The 20,450-nt window shown below is 38.7% G+C and overlaps 1 non-coding gene across 1 annotated transcript; it reads right to left on the bottom strand.

The window, feature by feature from the left end:
* Positions 1-14,486: 14,486 nt before the first annotated feature.
* trnaf-gaa (transfer RNA phenylalanine (anticodon GAA)) lies at positions 14,487-14,559 on the bottom strand. Its single transcript has one exon. It is a non-coding gene; the product is annotated as a tRNA-Phe (tRNA).
* Positions 14,560-20,450: the final 5,891 nt, after the last annotated feature.

Below are 20,450 nucleotides of genomic sequence, written 5' to 3' on the forward strand. Positions count from 1 at the left end.
TTGAATAAGTGAAGCTTTTAGAGAGGTTTAGTGCTTTTATATTTAATAATCTCAACCAACCCAATTCATATTCATTATATAGATAGGCACACTTTATTTTGTCTGGTTTAGCATCCCAGATAAAGCGAAATATTTTTTGCTCATTTGATTTGAAAAACAAATCATCAGGAGTAGGCAGTGCCATAAGTAAGTGAGTAAACTGAGATATGACTAAGGAGTTAATCAGGGCAATTCTTCCATAAATAGACTGGTGTTTACCTCTCCATGGTTGCAGGAAAGGTTATCTAGATCTTCAATGAGACATTGCAGGGATCTAGCTTGCAGACTTAATATAAAACTTGAGTCATCAGCATACATGGATACCTTTGTTTTTAAGCCTTGGATTTCTAATCCTCTAATGTTGTTATTGGATCTGATTTTAATAGCTAGCGTTTCAATGGCCATAACTAATAGATATGGTGACAGCGGACACCATTGTTTAACTCCTCTTGACAATTCAAAATTCTCAGAGAAATAGCTGTTATTTACTATTTTACACCTGGGATTGAAATACATTATTTTTACCCATTTTATAAGAGAATATACCAAAATTGAAAAAAATCCGGGCATACTTTATCAAATGCCTTTTCAAAATCCTATAAATACCAGGCCTGGCTTCTTAGATGTTTCATGATGTTCTATTATTTCTAGTAGTTGTCTTATATTATCTCCAATGTATCGTCCATGTAAAAAACCTGTCTGATCAGAATGAACAATACCTGTTAAAACTCTTTTAATTCTGAGGGCTACGCATTTCGCTAGAACTTTTGCATCACAACATTGAAATGTAAGGGGCCTCCAGTTTTTTAGATAAAATCCCAGTCTATCTTTGCATCTGGGTCTTGTTTTAATAATAGAGAAATCAGACCTTCCAGCTGAGAACCTGACAGACTAGCATTTCTATAGGAGTAGATAAAAGAATCTAACAATGGAGCTTTTAGTATGTAAAAAAAGGCTTGATATACAGTTGAAATCAGAAGTTTACATACACTTAGGTTGGGGTCATTAAAACTCGCTTTTCAACCACTCCACAAATTTCTTGTTAACAAACTATAGTTTTGGCAAGTCAGTTAAGACATCTACTTTGTGCATGACACATTACATTTTTCCAACAATTGTTTACAGACAGATTATTTCACTTATAATTCACTGTTTCACAATTCCAGTGGGTCAGACGTTTACATACACTAAGTTGCCTGTGCCTTTAAACAGCTTGGAAAATTCCAGAAAATTATGTCATGGCTTTAGAAGCTTCTGATAGGCTAATTGACTTCATTTGAGTCAATTGGAGGTGTACCTGTGGATGTATTTCAAGGCCTACCTTCAAACTCACTGCCTTGTTTGATTAAATGGGAAAATCAAAAGAAATCAGCCAAGACCTCAGAAAATAAATGATAGACCTCCACAAGTCTGGTTCATTCTTGGGAGCAATTTCCAAATGCCTGAAGGTACCACGTTCATCTGTACAAACAATAGTACGCAAGTATAAACACCATGGGACCACACAGACGTCATACAAGTCAGGAAGGAGACGCATTCTGTCTCCTAGAGATGAACGTTCTTTGGTGCGAAAAGTGCAAATCAATCCCAGAACAACAGCAAAGGACCTTGTGAAGATGCTGGAGGAAACAGGTACAAAAGTATCTATATCCACAGTAAAACGAGTCCTATATCGACATAACCTGAAAGGCCGCTCAGCAAGGAAGAAGACACTGCTCCAAAACCGCCATAAAAAAGCAAGACTACGGTTTGCAACTGCACATGGGGACAAAGATCTGACTTTTTGGAGAAATGTCCTCTGGTCTGATGAAACAAAAATGGAACTGTTTGGCCATAATGACCATCGTTGTGTTTGGAGGAAAAAGGGGGAGGCTTGCAAGCCGAAGAACACCATCCCAACCGTGAAGCACAGGGGTGGCTGCATCATGTTGTGGGGATGCTTTGTTGCAGGAGGGACTGGTGCCCTTCACAAAATAGATGGCATCATGAGGAGAAGAATTATGTGGATATATTGAAGCAACATCTCAAGACATTAGTCAGGAAGTTACAGCTTGGTCGCTAATGAGTCTTCCAAATGGACAATGACCCAAAGCATACTTCCAAAGTTGAAGCAAAATGGCTTAAGGACAAAAAAGTCAAGGTATTGGCGTGGCCATCACAAAGCCCTGACCTCAATCCTACAGAAAATGTGTGGGCAGAACTGAAAAAGCGTGTGCGAGCAAGGAGGCCTACAAACCTGACTCAGTTACACCAGCTCTGTCAGGAGGAATGGGCCAAAATTCACGCAACAACTGTGGGAAGCTTGTGGAAGGCTACCAGAAACATTTGACCCAAGTTAAACAATTTAAAAGCAATGCTACCAAATATTAATTGAGTGTATGTAAACTTCTGACCCACTGGGGGTGTGATGAAAGAAATAAAAGCTGAAATAAATCATTCTCTCTACTATTATTCTGACATTTCACATTCATAAAATAAAGTGGTGATCTTAACTGACCTAAGACAGGGAATTTAATTAGCTTCCTCTTTTAAAATATAATTCGGAGAATCATAGAAGACACCGTCTTCAGTAACAGGTTTCTGCAAATTCTTTTTGTTAGCGTTCCTGTATTAAAATAAACAAAATGGAGTACCGTGATTAATGAACAGTCCAGCAGGTATCAGCTATGTAGCCAAGTGATCATAGGGTCCAGTGAACAGCAACAGATGAAACAGGGAAGCTGCTAGGTAGTCGTTACTATGCTAGCAAGCAGGAGACACGGCGTTAAATTTTTTTTTTAATAATAACTTAATCTAAGGATGTAGAGTGAGTTTCCTGTAAACAGTATACGTTATATTCCTTTTCTTTTAGCCATGTAAAGACTGATCTTCTTTTGTTATAATCTGCTAAACCGTTACAATTACAACTGGCTATACTTATTTCACCCCTTACCATAACTAGATACTATTCTCAGTCTAAATTGAACATAATTAGTGCTTGTAAAGTTACTGCCATCAGAGGTATTATGACAGTTAAAATTAGCTCTTTCAAATGTCTGATATTTAGAATTCAAGAAATAGGTTCTAGTGATATTGGTTTTATTCCCTTGCCTGTTTGCCTGTGAGCCAATGCCACAGATGTTAGAAAATTGAGACAAGATATTATGTGTGTAGTAAATCTGAGTAGGTTGATGTGTATGATATTGGATGTGATTTAGTGAGTGTGTGTACGATGTCTGTATAAGAGTAAGACTATAATGTGTGATGTCCAAATAGATAAAAACTCTGCCAACTTGCATGGTTGAGTGTCTATGTGTGTAACATGTAGTGCGAATAGCCTTAACCTGTTGGGTCTAGGGGGCAGCATTTGTACGTCTGGATAAAAAAAATGTACCCGATTTAATCTGGTTACTAATCCTACCCAGTAACTAGAATATGCATATACTTATTATATATGGATAGAAAACACTCTAAAGTTTCCAAAACTGTTTGAATGGTGTCTGTGAGTATAACAGAACTCATTTGGCAGGCAAAACCCTGAGACATTTTCTGACAGGAAGTGGATACCTGATGTGTTGTATTGACTTTAAACCTATCCCATTGAAAAACACAGGGGTTTAGGAATATTTTGGCACTTCCTATTGCTTCCACTAGATGTCACCAGCCTTTACAAAGTGTTTTGAGTCTTCTGGAGGGAGATCTGACCGAACAAGAGCCATGGAACGATGATGTCCCATTAGACACCTGGCGCGCTAGTTCATGTTGGGTACCCTCGTTCCAATACGTTATAAAAGAGTATGCATTCGTCCACCTTGAATATTATTCATGTTCTGGTTAAAAAGGCCCTAATGATTTATGCTATACAACGTTTGACATGTTTGAACGAACGGAAATATATTTTTTCCCCTCGTTCATGACGAGAAGTCCGGCTGGCTTACATCATGTGCTAACGAGACGGAGATTTTTGGACATAAATGATGAGCTTTTTTGAACAAAACTACATTCGTTATGGACCTGTGATACCTGGAAGTGACATCTGATGAAGAGAATCAAAGGTAATGGATTATTTACATAGTATTTTCGATTTTAGATCTCCCCAACATGACGTCTAGTCTGTATCGCAACGCGTATTTTTCTGGGCGCAGTGCTCAGATTATTGCAAAGTGTGATTTCCCAGTAAGGTTATTTTTAAATCTGGCAAGTTGATTGCGTTCAAGAGATGTAAATCTATAATTCTTTAAATGACAATATAATATTTTACCAATGTTTTCTAATTTTAATTATTTAATTTGTTACGCTGACTTGACTGCCGGTTATTGGAGGGAAACGATTTCCTCAACATCAATGCCATAGTAAAACGCTGTTTTTGGATATAAATATGAACTTGATAGAACTAAAAATGCATGCATTGTCTAACATAATGTCCTAGGAGTGTCATCTGATGGAGATTGTAAAAGGTTAGTGCATCATTTTAGCTGGTTTTATGGTTTTGGTGACCCTGTCTTTGACTTGACAAAACATTACACACAACTCTTGTAAATGTACTGTCCTAACATACTCTAAATTTATGCTTTCGCCGTAAAACCTTTTTGAAATCGTAAAACGTGGTTAGATTAAGGAGATGTTTATCTTTCAAATGGTGTAAAATAGTTGTATTTTTGAAAAATTTGAATTTTGACATTTATTTGGATTCAAATTTGTCGCTCTTGAAATGCACCTGCTGTTGATGGAGTGCACCACGGGTGGCACGCTAGCGTCCCACCTAGCCCCAAGAGGTTAATATTCATGATGATAATTGTCATCCATATCGTATCACTGTCATAGTTGCATCATAATTACCTTTAACATAATTGAAAAACACATCCCAGCATTTCCATAGCAACTGATGTTTCGCATGATCATGAAAGAGATCTTGCATTACTCTAGAGACGGCTTCACTACAGTACAAATGAATTCCGTACAATATGTTATTATTCCCCAATGCCCCTATTCTGATATCTTCCCCTTGCTTGTTGTAAACATATATAAACTTGTAGACAAATACATAAAAAAGAGACAAACAATAAACATGTTCAATTGTAAAACAGTTCTCGACAATGGAGAGAGGGAGAGAAGAGAAAAGAGAGAAAGAGAGAGTGAGAGAAGAGAGCGAGATCAGGTGTGTGTGTGTGTGTATAAGTCCATATGTGTAAGCGAGCATGTAATTGAGTATGTGTGTGTTCATATCCACTTCATTGAGTTTAGATATTTTTACAGTTCTCATACTTTCTTTTTTTCGTAACCTGAAGTCCCTGTAGAATTTAGTACAGCAATGGTGTTATGGAGCTGTCTCGGAATAGCTGTCCATCTATAAAGAGTTTGTCCACAATGAGAAAGGAACGCTTACCCTTCTCCCTTTGTTGCCTTTGTACCAGATACAGTCTCTTACGACGTTCGTTTATCTTCCTTGGAAATGAGTCATTGAGACTGAATTTGGTCCCTTTAAGCTCCCTTCCCCTGCTTTTGATCAGCTCCTTTTGTTGGTAGTGTTCAAAGTTTGCGATGATCGGTCGGGGACCCTTGATCTTGTTGCTCCGAGCTCCAAGTATGTGTACTCGGTGGAAAGCCACCTTGTTTACAGTCTCTATAGGAAGTTTCAAGGAGGATTGCATGAATTCTCTGATCGCTCCCTCTGGATTAAGCAGGCATCGTGTCAAGAAACAGTGCGGCTTGGCTGGGTTGTGTTTCAGAGGACGCATGGCTCTCGACCTTCGCCTCTCCCGAGTCCGTACGGGAGTTGCAGAGATGAAACAAGACTGGAACTACCAATTGGATACCACAAAAAAAGGGGTGAAAATAAAAATGTTGAAAAGATTCTGAGCAGATTATTATAGCAATTGTGAGGATCTCCACAGACCTGAGATTTTAAATAGCACGCATTCTATGATTACATAAGAAGACTTTTATAGTTACAGTAACCTTGAAATGTGCCCATGAATGTTTTACTTATTTCAAGGTTGAATAAATACTGTTACAGATGTATCTACTGATTGGATAGTTCCATCTGAGCCCCTATCATATTTTTGGGGGTTGAGTTGGAAACGTAAATCCAACATATCATTTTTTGACTTGTCGACAAGTTAATAGGCTATTCAATGTATTTCAAAAGTGATGTTCAATTGGTTGTCAATCTACTGCTTGGATAGTTTGATCTGTGCCACTGACTTTGTTGAGCTATAATTCCAGTTTGTCTGCACTTTAATAATTGATATGTTGAATTCAAGTCTCCATCTCAACCACAATGCACTTTAAATCTACTTTGATTTGATTTAGTCCTATTCTATAACTTAGATTTTTGCTTGAGATGGAGATGTAAATGATTAATTTATAGATTATATTTGGATGTGCTTGTGCTTGTGTGTGTTTTTGTATATGAATGGGAATGTGAGGGATGGTGCATATGAATATGTGTAGGAGGGTCGGAGAGAATGGGTGTGTGGATGCATAGGGTATATGTCGGGCGGGAGAGTGGGGAAAGATGGGAGGTTGGGACACAGGCACAGACACACGCATACACACACACGATAACATACACACACGTACACATGTACATTGAAACAAATGAACTTTACACAGGCTTTAACGAAACACGGCTTGTAACAAAAATAAATAGGCTTTAACGAAACACGGCTTGTAACAAAATTAGCAGTAAGCTTTAGTTGTCTTTTTGCAGTCAATTCCTCACGCTGCTGTTTCCAACGTCTTATCATCGACTCATTAAGACCAAGCTCCCGTGCAGCAGCTCTATTTCCTTTTCCAACAGCCAGATCAATCGCCTTCAACTTGAAAGCTGCATCATATGCATTTCTCCGTGTCTTTGCCATGATGAGGGTGACCAAATGACTACCGTAGTCAGAATGATGGGAAGTTTGAGAGCGCTCGATTTAATCTAAACAGTAAACAAAAAAGTTGTTTGACCTTAATAACCCGTTCGGCAATTTCATTGGTCTAATGAAAGCTTCATGCCGCCAAAAAACTGAGCACGTCACAGAATGTGTTTTTTTGGAAGAAAAAAAATTGAAAGCGAGAAAAATCCATATATTAGCCTCGTCATTGTTCAAGCCGCGAGGTTCAAAGCTGGGAAAAAAGTTGCGGCTTATAGTCCGGAATTTACGGTAGCTGCTGCCTTGGCATATACACTTAAAGAGATTGTCAGCAGATGTGGTTTTCCTGCAAGAGTTACAGTGCATTTCAAAAAAGGAGAAATGTAATATTTAAAGTGAAGCTGATTTGAAGAGGCCTATGTTGCCACCTACTGTTATAACAGCATAGGTGTAGGCATCCTGATAAATAAGAATACACCTTTTTCCCTTATATCCCAGCACACGGACCAAGAAGGCCGTTTTCTAATGTTGAACTGTACCTTACATTCTGAAAAATACACATTAATTTCATTGTATATCCCACCAGAGGCAAATCTGTTGTTTTTAGATAGAATTCATGCTATTTATAACAAATCCAGACAGGAACTATTCAATGCTACATTGGCCTAAATAGCATCATTAATGATATGTAAGGGATAAATGCTGATGTTTTGTACATTACCTTGGAAATAATGGACGACACAGCCACCTCGTCCCTTTGTGGAGTTAATTTTTCCAAGATAATGTACAGAACGGAGGCGTTTATCCCGCTTATACCACAGTTGCCAAAGAAAACAATTTGAAAGCACACATTTACCGGCAGAAAAATATCTTTCATATGTTCCTTTTTTATAAACAAATTAATAGTTTTTTGGTTGCTAGAACCTGTGGTTTGTTGATTAGTTAGATATTTATGGATGCGACCCAGTCATTTGTCCTTTTTGTTCTGTTGCCCTGTTCGCTGGCAACGTTCTTATCCCTTGCTTGCAGTCACAACCTCTGCAACCAGAATAACAGCAATGTAGCTGTTTTCTATTGACATTCATTTGGATACATCCATAACAATAGGCTGATAATGCCCAATTTTGCCTAGCATAGCTAGAAAGGTTTGCCTTCTCATAAGACACTCTGTTAATTTTTGGGAGATCGCATTGCATATCAAACACTAGGCTAGGAGCTAGCTAAATAGTTTGATGATAGCAAACCTAACAACATGACAACCGAATTCAAAAATATCAGTTGCTGAAAACAGCTGGTCAAACTAGAACCATGTAGGAAGATTTCAGAGCTTTAGTGGCAGATGGGACCGGAGAAATTCATGATCATCACTCACCACGTTAGGTCATCAGACGCTCAAAAAAAATATGTCTCTGCAGGGCGGCGCACGATTGGCCCAGCGTCCTCCGGGTTAGGGTTTGGCCAGGGTAGGCCTTCATTGTAATTAAGAATTTGTTCTTAACTGACTTGCCTAGTTAAATAAAAAAAATATTTAAAAAAACAATGCTAGCTAGCTTGCTAGCTAAGTTTATTCCTCATTAGACCTGTGTTTACAATGTATCCAATTTCAGTTTGTTTAGTTGTTGGTTTAGCATTCTGTAACTTTGTAGCAAGTGCGGTCTGCATGTGTAGGCCCATATTGCTTCATGATTTCAAGGTGTCCCAATATCTTCCCAACTGTCCCGATATCTTTTCCATCTGTCTGTTATCTGGTTTTATACCATGGAATTGTTGAATACTTGTTTCTGATTGGCTTGAAGGGCATTCTAGAGCATGCATTATTTCTCTATAATACACAGTATATTTGCACGTAGAATTCATTCTTACATGTTCTATGTTTGAGCAAAAGTCGAATTGAAAACATTATTGTCATTGTTGAATTCAATGTTCATAATGGCAAGCTAGGACTGATGGTTTGGTTAGCTAAACTAGCAAGTTTATTTGTTTGGTTACCACAGCAACTACAGTAGCTATCTAGGAAACTTGCTAGCTACTGCAGTGGATGTTGAACACATTTCTAACAGCAAATTAACACATTTATACCGGTAATTGTGTTGAATTATTTCCATGTTAGAAAAGGGAAAATCACCTCGGGGCCCTACGCGTTCTCTGGAAAATAATGCAACGGTAGCCGTCTTGGAACACACCTTCCACGTCATTCATTATTTTCCATAAAATGCATGGACCCTCGCTAATTATCCCTTACTTAATGTCCATTCTAGAATGCCCTTCTAGCAAATAGGAAACGAGTATTCCACAATGCGCTGGTATAAATTATTGATAAAGTAACGTTATGGTTACATTTAATTTGCTCTGTTAAACCTACCCTTTTGAATGACTTTGATAGCAACAGTAAATCTATTTCGTTTTTAAGTGGAGCTCTCTCAAAAATGATTCTCACGATAGCTCATTGGTAATAGTCAGTGACAAATATCAAAGCAGGGCTTGGTTAAACCCTGGATGGGGATAGCTGTGGCTATAGATCAACTCTGTAGTAGGAGGTGCTGCCCAGCCTATTGTTATTTTTCTGATAGTGGATGTAATGTTGAAGATCTAATTTTGTTTCAAAGGTACAAATTCAACATATTTTATACAAGGTTTGTCTAAGTTTAACATTTGTTATCATGATGACATAATCCTGTGTTTAAAATGTCACCATCAAAACAACAGTTTATGTTGATGACTTTTTGCAAATGCAGTGTATTTTACACATAGATTCCACATTACAATACCTTGGCAAATTGCATTGAAAACGTTAATTCAACCAGTTTGTGCCCTGTGGGTAGGCTCTAGTTTGAAAGTAAAGAGGTGGAATGTCTAGAGTATGGGATAGGAGACACATCACAGAGGTTTTGTGTGCATGGCCGTGTGTGCCTATTTCTTCCTCTCTCTCCTGTCTAGGAACCATTTGACCTCCAGAAACCACTCCAACAGCGAACCAGTAGTTGCCTCAGCTCAGCAAACCCTCTTAGGTGACAGCCATCCTGTTTCCTCTCCTACTCAAGTACAAGGGTGGTTTACAGCACGTGGCTTGTTTAGCCTCGCTTGTAGAATCGGGTCTACGCAAGTTCATTCTACCAGATCTATGATAGAGGAAGTGTATTAAGATATAGAGGGGGTTTATGAGGAAGTGGGCCTATTTGGGGCTTCTGCTGAAGGAAATGAGAGGTTCATCTGGTCCCCCTACCCGCTTCGCTGGCTCAGCCACTCAGACCATTGTGTGACATTTAAATCTACTCATCTCTGAACATCTCTACACTGACATTTAACAAATGGCTCTGTGGGCATGCAAATACAGGGAGATTCTGAGAGTACATGATTCAACAGAAGACAGTATCTCTGATCAATCCTCCACGGAGCAATGCAAAGGGTATACAGTAAGGGCAGGTCAGGCCAGCTGTGTGTGAGCTATTATCCTTGCTTACCAGGCTTATTATAAGACCCACAGGACAGACTAGAAAAGCCATTTCTACTGTTAGTGCTGAGTGACTGTGGATAAGTGTAAATGTACACACTGCTTCAGTGACACCGAATTTACATCTGTGCTGATGCGGCCTCATCTACCCCTTCTATCTCAGCCCTTTCACATTCAAAGCATCATAGCACTAGTCTATCCCCTCTCCCTGCCCACAGCAGGCTGCTGGCATTACTAGTTGTTCTGATGATGGTGGTAGGAGTTAAACACTGGAGTTGTACAGTACAGTCTAACTACTGTAAACACCACCTCTATAGGAGGAGTTATTGGCCAAACAAATGTTACATAAAGTGCTTTGGGAATCTAAACACCTGTGGATAAAGGACCCCCAGCTGAGTCATCATGCTACTGTACCTCTCCTAGAACCGAATGCTAACAGGTCTTCACATCATCAACTGGGCCCTTCAATAGTCTTGCATAATACATAGGGCATGTACACTAACAATCAATTCAAGAGAAAGTCTGTGCGTGAGAAACAGAAGACCAGTACTTTATCCTTCCAGCACAAACAAACCCTACCCAAATCAAATCAAATTGTATTAGTCACATAGACATGGTTATGTGTTTGTGACCAAACCCTAACCTGCAATAAAGATTAAACGGACAGATATGACTGGTCAGTATTTGTGTTTGTGCCTTGGGAAATCACTCAAAAACCAGGAGGGACGCAGGATCTGGTCTTAAAGGCCCAGTGCAGTCAAAATGATGTTTTACCTGTTTTTTATTTCATATTGTTATTTCAGTCTTCTGTGATGTATATAAAGTGTAATATTGGGATGAAATATAAAAATGTAATATATCTGACATGGTACAGGTGTCTTCTTTTTTTAAGCCCATAAGCATATGTGTGAGGTGTATACTTTTGTTTCAAAGTAGATTTGTTTAAGACTACAAATAATCACTCTGTGTGACCCTGATTTAGCCCACTGCAATAAAAGGTTAAAACGTGATCTGTGTTATTTCCTGATAGTTGCTGGTTGAAAATACAATATATACAGGAACTTCTAATCAGCAGGTTTGCATGGATGGGAGTTTCAGCTTTCCATAGTGACATCACCGTGCAGTAAATTGGTTAATAAACCAATAACAAATAGATTCCAAACCTCTCTGTTTTCCCTTTTCCCCTCCCCATCAGACCACTCCCAGACAATTATTGCTTGAGAATTATGTTTTTGCTAAAAAGCTATTTTTATAATGGCAATCTATTACAGCAAGGTACTTAATTGTTACCTAGAAATGATTTGATATTGATATAAAAATGGCTGCATTGGGCCTTTAAGGAACAGGAACAATTGCAGCTAACAGAGTAATAACAGCTTTAAACACATGACCGTGACCGTGGAGATCAACATTGCCACTGCCAGCAGGTGCTCTCAGGTCAGAGATCATAGGTGAGAGGGTAAGGAGCAGGATGTTCAGTTGCTTAGAACCGCATGTACTGTACACATACTGAGAGGAATAGCAGGCGGTTTGAAACTTGGAATGAAAAAGTCTGGACAGTGAAAAATCGTGTGTTACGTGTTTGGGGAAGATGCCAACTTGAGACTTTCGCAACCGTGGTGTTGGACAGTGGTGGAGACTGTTACATAATAAGACCCCAGTTGTTGGAGGACACAGACATGGAGTCAGGCTTTGCTTGGGTTATAACGAAGATGGAAATTGTACAGCCAGCCAGAGTGATTTTAAAGTAGAGCAACGAATCATCACAGTCCACACTAACAGAACACACACATCATATGATCTAAGCCTACATCTAACTATGCCCACAAGCGCATTCGCAGACATTAAAAAAACATGGATAATCTCTCTCTCTCTCTCTCTCTCTCTCTCTCTCTCTCTCTCTCACACACTCTCTCTCTCTCTCTCTCACACTCTCTCTCTCTCTCTCTCACACACTCTCTCTCTCTCTCTCTCTCTCTCTCTCTCTCTCTCTCTCACACACACTCTCACTCTCACTCTCACACACACACAAGCTACAGCATTTTCCTGGAAGAGCAGCACATGTACATCCATACTGACACACTGACGTAGACACAGCTATCTTTCTTCAGTATGTGTGTCTGTCTGATATGTATGGTTCTACCCGCTCCATCTCTGTCACTAAAGAGACGGTATAGAGAGAGTGCTTTAGGCCTGCACACGTGGCTGACTAACTGCTGGCAGCTCTTTCAAGACTTTATGGTTTTAACACCAACATATGCAGGGTAAAGGGGTCATGCAAATGTACTTAAGACTTTGGAAATTACCGACAAAGGTTGGGAAGACAAAACTAAACTAAGTAAAGTTAAACAAATAAACAGGCCCAACCCACTGGGCACACACTGGTTGAATCAATGTTGTTTCCACTTCATTTCAATGAAATTACGTTGAACCAATGTGGAATAGACGTCTGTACCCAGTGGGAAAGCACTTTGTGTTGTTTAGTGGTTAACTCATTCACAGAAAGATTTTTTGCATGATCTGAGTGAGTGAGTGTGTGTGTGTGTGTGTGTGTGTGTGTGTGTGTGTGTGTGTGTGTGTGTGTGTGTGTGTGTGTGTGTGTGTGTGTGTGTGTGTGTGTGTGTGAGAGAGAGAGAGAGAGAGAGAGAGAGAGAGACAGAATATCAGAGGTAAGTGGACATAGACATAATGGAGAGATGATCCAAAGTGATTCAGCTAAATCTCACAATAAGCCAGACTGAGTGAATACACAAAACTCACACACTGACAGACACTAGCACATTAAGCCTCTCTAACACAATGAGAAGGTATAGAGGGTACAATCAAACCATGAAAGGCAAATATTTACGTAGGCCTACACTCAAATGTGGCACAAGAGATGGACAAAAAATAAGGTAATCTAATATCCACTCATATTGCTCTGCTCCCACAAATAATTGTTTATGAAGATGTTCAACCAACATTGTCAGGTACAACCATCAACACAACCACACTCAGAATGACACTCCCCCACAGTAGACTACACACACTACAGTATACACTGAGGACAACACGAAGGCCAAGAAAGTGTGAGAAGTGGAAGAGACAGTGTGTATGTGTGTGTGTGTGTCTGTGAAAGAGAGAGTCTGAACCCAGTGCCCCCTAGAATTGACAGGTGAGACACGATGGGTGACAGTGTGTGTGTGTGTGTGTGTGTGTGTGTGTGTGTGTGTGTGTGTTTGCATGCATTATGAGAAACCGCCAACCTACAATCGTAAATTATTCATAAGTTAACCTGTTGTAAGTAGGCGTAATATGAGTGTCTTCAAACGTGTGCATAATATAAAGTCAGTATGCTGTATAGGAAGGGGGTGGATATCGTACACTCAGAATTGAATATCAGAGGAGAGATCTGTGGGAGATATTGCAACTGGGCTGGGTTGTCCATTCACAACCTATTATAAACACATTTTTTGTTACTGGAATGTTCCTGCCCATGTTACAATGGTGCTTCAAATGGCCATGAAAATAAAACCCATATTAAACTGTCATCATCTGGGTTTAGTAATAAGAACCCAAGAGAGAAGGGGTCAAGCTACTTTACTTTGTTCTGTTTGTTCCAAACTGCTGTAATCTGTTTAACTCCAACCTCCTTTGATCTATTTTGTCGTAATAAAATAATGTTTTACTGTATTTGTGAGTACCGTCTGCTCTGTTGTATTGTAAAGTATGAATATCAGACTGCTGAACCCTCCTGTGAGTAGGGAGATGGAATGGTCTGGTATTACACAGGCCACAGTCAAAGAGCAGCCCGAGTGGAAACCAAGAGTACAGTCAATTAATAGGTCAACATCGCCCCCTGCTGAAATTCTGTAACATCATTATTGAGGCTGCTTTATTGACAGTAGCCTACAGAAATTACAAGCGTATTTTTGCTGGATTCATTCCATGATAGAATGGCAACGTTATTACATCATGGATTCAGGTACTAGGGTTGATCGAAAGTCCTAACAAATTAGCACCATTAGTTTACAATAACCTTAATTCTTTAAGAAGGGCTAAATTAAAAACATGCTCAAAAACATAAACCGAGGTGTACACAGCGCAGCTGTCGCGGTTTCCGAGTAATGAAGAAAAATGAAGAAAGCAAGGCAAAAAAGGAAATTCCCACCAGCTGCCGAAACCCGGGATCGAACCAGGGACATTTAGATCTTCAGTCTAACGCTCTCCCAACTGAGCTATTTCGGCGCCTTGTACTTACACTCCGTTGTACGTCTTTGACTATACAACATGTAAAACGAAGAATGCCATGGTATGGCCACAGGGTGCTGCTCAATGTCCAACAAAAACATGGTTGTTCAGGGCAAGGAAGGACACTAGTATATAATACAACTGCTATCGGCTTGGACAACGGTGAATCAAGGAAATGTCTGCCGTGCGCTAGCAAGAGGCTACCAAGATTTGCCATTCCCAGCCAACCAGAGACGGCACCGGTAGCAAGAAACGAACACCAAGAATTGTCCAATGACAACAGAGCTGTGGAATTGGCCAATGGAGATAGAGCTGAGGCCGGACCTAGAAGAGGAGCGTCTTTTAGGTAATTCGTCACTAATCTCTCTCTCCCATGAAAAATAATTAATCTAAATGTGAAATCTTATGTTTATTTGACTCTGATGATAAAGAAATATAAAATATTCCTCTAAAGGACTGTGTTAAATATTTAGATATCTGTCAAAAAACCACTTAGTCAGACAACATTTGAATTTCTCTCCCAAAATTAAGAAAACCAAAAATATATTTAATAATTGGCTACAAAAGATATTTCTATACTTGGGATAGTACTTCTGTCCAAGGCAGAGGGGCTGTCTCGTTTTGTGTAGCCCTCATTATCTTTATGTGTAAATCCTGCTACTTGTAAATAGATCAATAAGAAAAAATAAGAAAAATAAGTCTCACAAACTAAAAAAGTCAGTCCTTTCTAACAAAAGAGAAGCCTCTGGGTCTGGAAGTGTTGGATTTTGTTGACATAAATAACACTTTCAATATAAACTGGTTGAAAAGATGTTTGATCAATACTGATTCAATATCGTATTTCATTCCAAATAATGTGTCTTCAATTTTTACTGAAATGTAATTATATTCCTGAAAGATTACCTGCTAAATTGTCTAGGTTTCACCAACAAGCTTTAATGGCCTGGAAAATATGTTTCCTGCACAATTTTTCCCAACAAAAGCTCTTTTGTGGAATAATTCAGACAAAACTGTAAGCAATAAATCATTGTTCTACCCCAGCTGGCATGAGAGGAATATTGACTTTGTTCTTGATGTTTTCAACAACAAGGGTAATATTCTCACATATGAACAATTTATAACATTGAAAGAGTTTCCAATACCTTTCAGAGAGTTTATTTCTGTGATCAAAGCCGTTCCCAGTGGTCTAACTACACTAATGAAAACTCATCTTAGCTTTGGTAATGATCACAAAGTTTATCCAGAACTCAGATTGGAAGGCGTGGGCTTACTTGAGAAATCTTGTTGTAATAAATATATAAAACAAATTCTTCCTTCACAAAACCAATTTACACCGAGAGGAACGTTTTTCTGGAACATGCTTATTCCTGACATTGTCTGGAAAAATGCATGGTTAAGGCCTTGCAAATACTGTATACCAAACAAAGTTAAGGAAGTGCACTTCAAAATTGTACATAAGATATATCCATGTAATTCTATGATATCCAAATTTGTGGCTATTGATGATATCTGCATTTTCTGTGGAAAATAAGGTGAGAATCTGTCTCACTTGTTCTTTGAATGTAAATTTGTGTCAGAATTTTGGGAAAACCTTGCAAATACTTATTTACCCATGTTTTTTACATCAAATCAAATCAAATGTATTGGTCACATACACATGGTTAGCAGGTGTTAATGCAAGTGTAGCGAAATGCTTGTGCTTCTAGTTCCGACCATGCAGTAATATCTAACAAGTAATCTACCGATTCCACAATAACTACCTTGTACACACAAGTGTAAAGGAATGAATACGAATATGTACATAAAAATATATAAATGAGTGATGGCCGAAAGGCATAGGCAGGATGCAGTAGATGGTATAGAGTACAGTATATACATATGAGATGAGTAATGTAGGGTATGAAAACCTTATATAAAGTGGCATTGTTTAAAGTGGCTAGTGATACATTACATCAAGATGGCAAGATGCAGTAGATGGTATAGCGTACAGTATATACATATGAGATGAGCAATGTAGGGTATGAGAACATTATATAAAGTGGCATTTTATACCATGGCTATAATTTAACACATTTGCCACAAGAAATGTGTTCATTTTTTTGGTAGAAATGTGTTCAACATCCACTGAAGTAGCTAGCAAGTTTACTAGATAGCTACAGTAGTTGCCTTGGTAATCAAACAAACAGACTTGCTAGTTTAGCTAACCAAACCATCAGTCCTAGCTTGCTATTATGTAAATCGAATTCAACAATACCAATACTGTTTTCAATTTGACTTTTGCATTCAAAAGTAGCTCAAACAAAACATGCAAAAATGAACTATAGCCATTGAATTCTACCATGCAAATATGCCATGCCTTATAGGGTAATAATGCACGCTCTAGAATGTATTATTTGTATTATAGAATGAATTATAAACTGGGTGATTCAAGCCCTGTGTCAGGGATTTCTTCGTCTTCTGACGATATAACGAAATCATCGTCGGAAAAGGTAGACCAATACGCAGCAGGTGTGCAGTTGTTCATTTTGAACATTTAATTAAATCAAAGCGAATACAAAAACAACAAACAAGAAAACGACCGATAAGCTGACAGTCTGGCAAGGCACAAGGCTCAACACTGAACAATCACCCACAAAATACAAGACAAACACACCCAACTAATATAGGACTTCCAATCAAAGGCAACACCAAACAGCTGCCTTCAATTGGAAGTCCAACCCCAATTAACTCAACATAGAACCAGACACACTAGACTAAACATAGAAATACCTAAACATAAACCAAAACCCGGAAATACTAAATCAAACACCCTTTTAACAAACACACCACCCCGAACCACATAAAACGAATACCCTCTGCCACGTCCTGACCAAACTACAATACTAATTAACCCTTATACTGGCCAGGACGTGACACCCTGAATGCTGACTGGCTGACAGCCATGGTATATCAGACCGTATACCATGGGTATGACAAAACATTTATTTTTACTGCTCTAATTAAGTTGGTAACCAGTTTATAATACCAATAAGACACCTCGGGGGTTTGTGATGTATGGTCACATACACGTGATTAGCAGATGTTATTGCGGGTGTAGTGAAATGCTTGTGCTTCTAGCTCCGACAGTGCAGTAATATCTAACAAGTAATATCTAGCAATTTCACAACATATACCCAATACACGCAAATCTATGTAAGGAATGGAATTAAGAATATATATATATATATATATATACACAAGCGATGTCAGAGCAGCATGGACTAAAATATAGTAGAATAATATAGAATAAAGTATATACATATGAGATGAGTAACGCAAGATGTGTAAACATGATCAAAGTGACTAGAATACAGTAGAGTAGTATAGAATGCAGTATATACTTACAGTTGAAGTCGGAAGTTTACATACACCTTAGCCAAATACATTTAATAAACAAAGTTTTTCACAATTCCTGACATTTAGTCCTAGTAAAAATTCCCTGTATTAGGTCTGTTAGGATCACCACTTTATTTTAAGAATGTGAAATGTCAGAATAATAGTAGAGAGAATGATTTATTTCAGCTTTTATTTTTTTCATCACATTCCCACTGGGTAAGAAGTTTACATACACTGAATTAGTATTTGGTAGTATTGCCTTAAAATTGTTTAACTTGGGTCAAACGTTTCAATAAGTTGGGTGAATTTTGGCCCATTCCTCCTGACAGAGCTGGTGCAACTGAGTCAGGTTTGTAGGCCTCCTTGATCGCACACGCTTTTTCAGTTCTGCCCACAAATATTCTATGGGATTGAGGTCAGGGCTTTGTGATGGTCACTCCAATACCTTGACTTTGTTGTCCTTAAGCCTTTTTGTAACAACTTTGAAAGTATGCTTGGTGTCATTGTCCATTTGGAAGACCCATTTGCGACCAAGCTTTAACTTCCTGACTGATGTCTTGAGATGTTGCTTCAATATATCCACATAATTTTCTTTCCTCATGATGTCATCTATTTTGTGAAGTGCACCAGTCCCTCCTGCAGCAAAGCACCCCTGCAACATGATCCTGCCACCCCTCGTGATTCACGGTTGGGATGGTGTTCTTCAGCTTGCAAGCATCCCCCTTTTTCCTCCAAACATAACGATAGTCATTATGGCCAAACAGTTCTATTTTTGTTTCATCAGACCAGAGGACATTTCTCCAAAAAGTACGATCTTTGTCCCCATGTGCAGTTGCAAACCGTAGTCTAACTTTTTTATGGCAGTTTTGGAGCAGTGTCTTCTTCCTTTCAGGTTACGTCGATATAGGACTCATTTTACTGTGGATATAGATACTTTTGTACCTGTTTCCTCCAGCATCTTCACAAGGTCCTTTGCTGTTGTTCTGGGATTGATTTGCACTTTTTGCACCAAAGTACGTTCATCTCTAGGAGACAGAACGCGTCTCCTTCCTGAGCTGTATGACAGCTGCGTGGTCCCATGGTGTTAATACTTGCGTACTATTGTTTGTACAGATGAACTTGGTACCTTCAGGTGTTTGGAAATTGCTCCAAAGGATGAACCAGACTTGTGGAGGTCCACAATAATTTTTTATGAGTTCTCGGCTGATATCTTTTGTTTTTCTCATGATGTCAAGCAAAGAGGCACTGAGTTTGAAGGTAGGCCTTGAAATACATCCACAAGTACACCTCCAATTGACTCAAATGATGTCAATTAGCCTATCAGAAGCTTCTAAAGTCATGACATAATTTTCTGGAATTTTCCAAGCTGTTTAAAGGCACAGGCAACTTAGTGTATGTAAACTTCTGACCCACTGGAATTGTGAATTTTAAGTGCAATAATCTGTCTGTAAACAATCGTTGGAAAAATTACTTGTGTCATGCACAAAGTAGATGTCCTAACCAACTTGCCAAAACTATAGTTTGTTAAGAAGAATTTTGTTGAGTGGTTGAAAAACAAGTTTTAATGAATCCAACCTAAGTGTATGTAAACTTCAGACTCTAACTGTATGAGATGAGTAATGCAAGATATGCAAACATTATCAAAGTGACCAGTGTTCCATTACTTAAAGTGGCCAGTGATTTCTGGTCAATGTCTATAGAAAGCAGCCTCTAATGTGCTAGTGATGGATGTTTAACAGTCTGATGGCCTTGAGATAGAAGCTGTTTTTCAGTCTCTCGGTCCCAGCTTTGATGCACCTATACTGACCTCGCCTTCTGGATGATAGAGGGTTTAAAACAACAATGAGTGTGGTTACATGCGCACAATAATGTGTTTATTGTGGATAGTCTTCTTAATGTAATAGTTTGTTTAAAACCTTTACATGCTTTGCATGAAAAGTGATTTCTCTAATAATCCTGTTTACATGGACACATCAGAAATCAGACTACCTGATGACGCTGATAAATGCACAAAATCGGCAATCAAAATGATGGTTCTACCATTTTTGGGAAGCATATTTGATTCTGAGTTCGGACATATAAAGTTTGTATGTGAAAACTACTTCTAAGACACACATTCAGTTGTTCTGAAAACACTTCAATCGCGCTAAAAGAAGGAAACTCACTCGGATGGTTCTAGCACATGTGCAGATCAAATACACCGCTGGAACGCCGATTAAGGTGATTACATGTCCTAATCATTTGAAAGATAGCTCAGAAAACCAGGTGTTTTAATCGGCGTATGCTTACTTCGATTTGGACCTTGAGCTGTTTACATGAATATTGCATAATCAGTTTAATATCAAATCATTAGAATGCATGTAAACATACTCAATGTTGTACAGAGCCATGTATTTAAAGAGTTGGGCCAATGCAGTTTCTGCATTATGGTGTATTTACTTAACTCTTCAACATTCTATGGCAGCCACGCTACTGTAGCTCTCCATTAACATTACATGGGGATTATTTAAAAA

This window comes from Salmo salar, chromosome ssa22 (genome assembly GCF_905237065.1).
Source record: "Salmo salar chromosome ssa22, Ssal_v3.1, whole genome shotgun sequence".
NCBI classification, from domain to species: domain Eukaryota; kingdom Metazoa; phylum Chordata; class Actinopteri; order Salmoniformes; family Salmonidae; genus Salmo; species Salmo salar.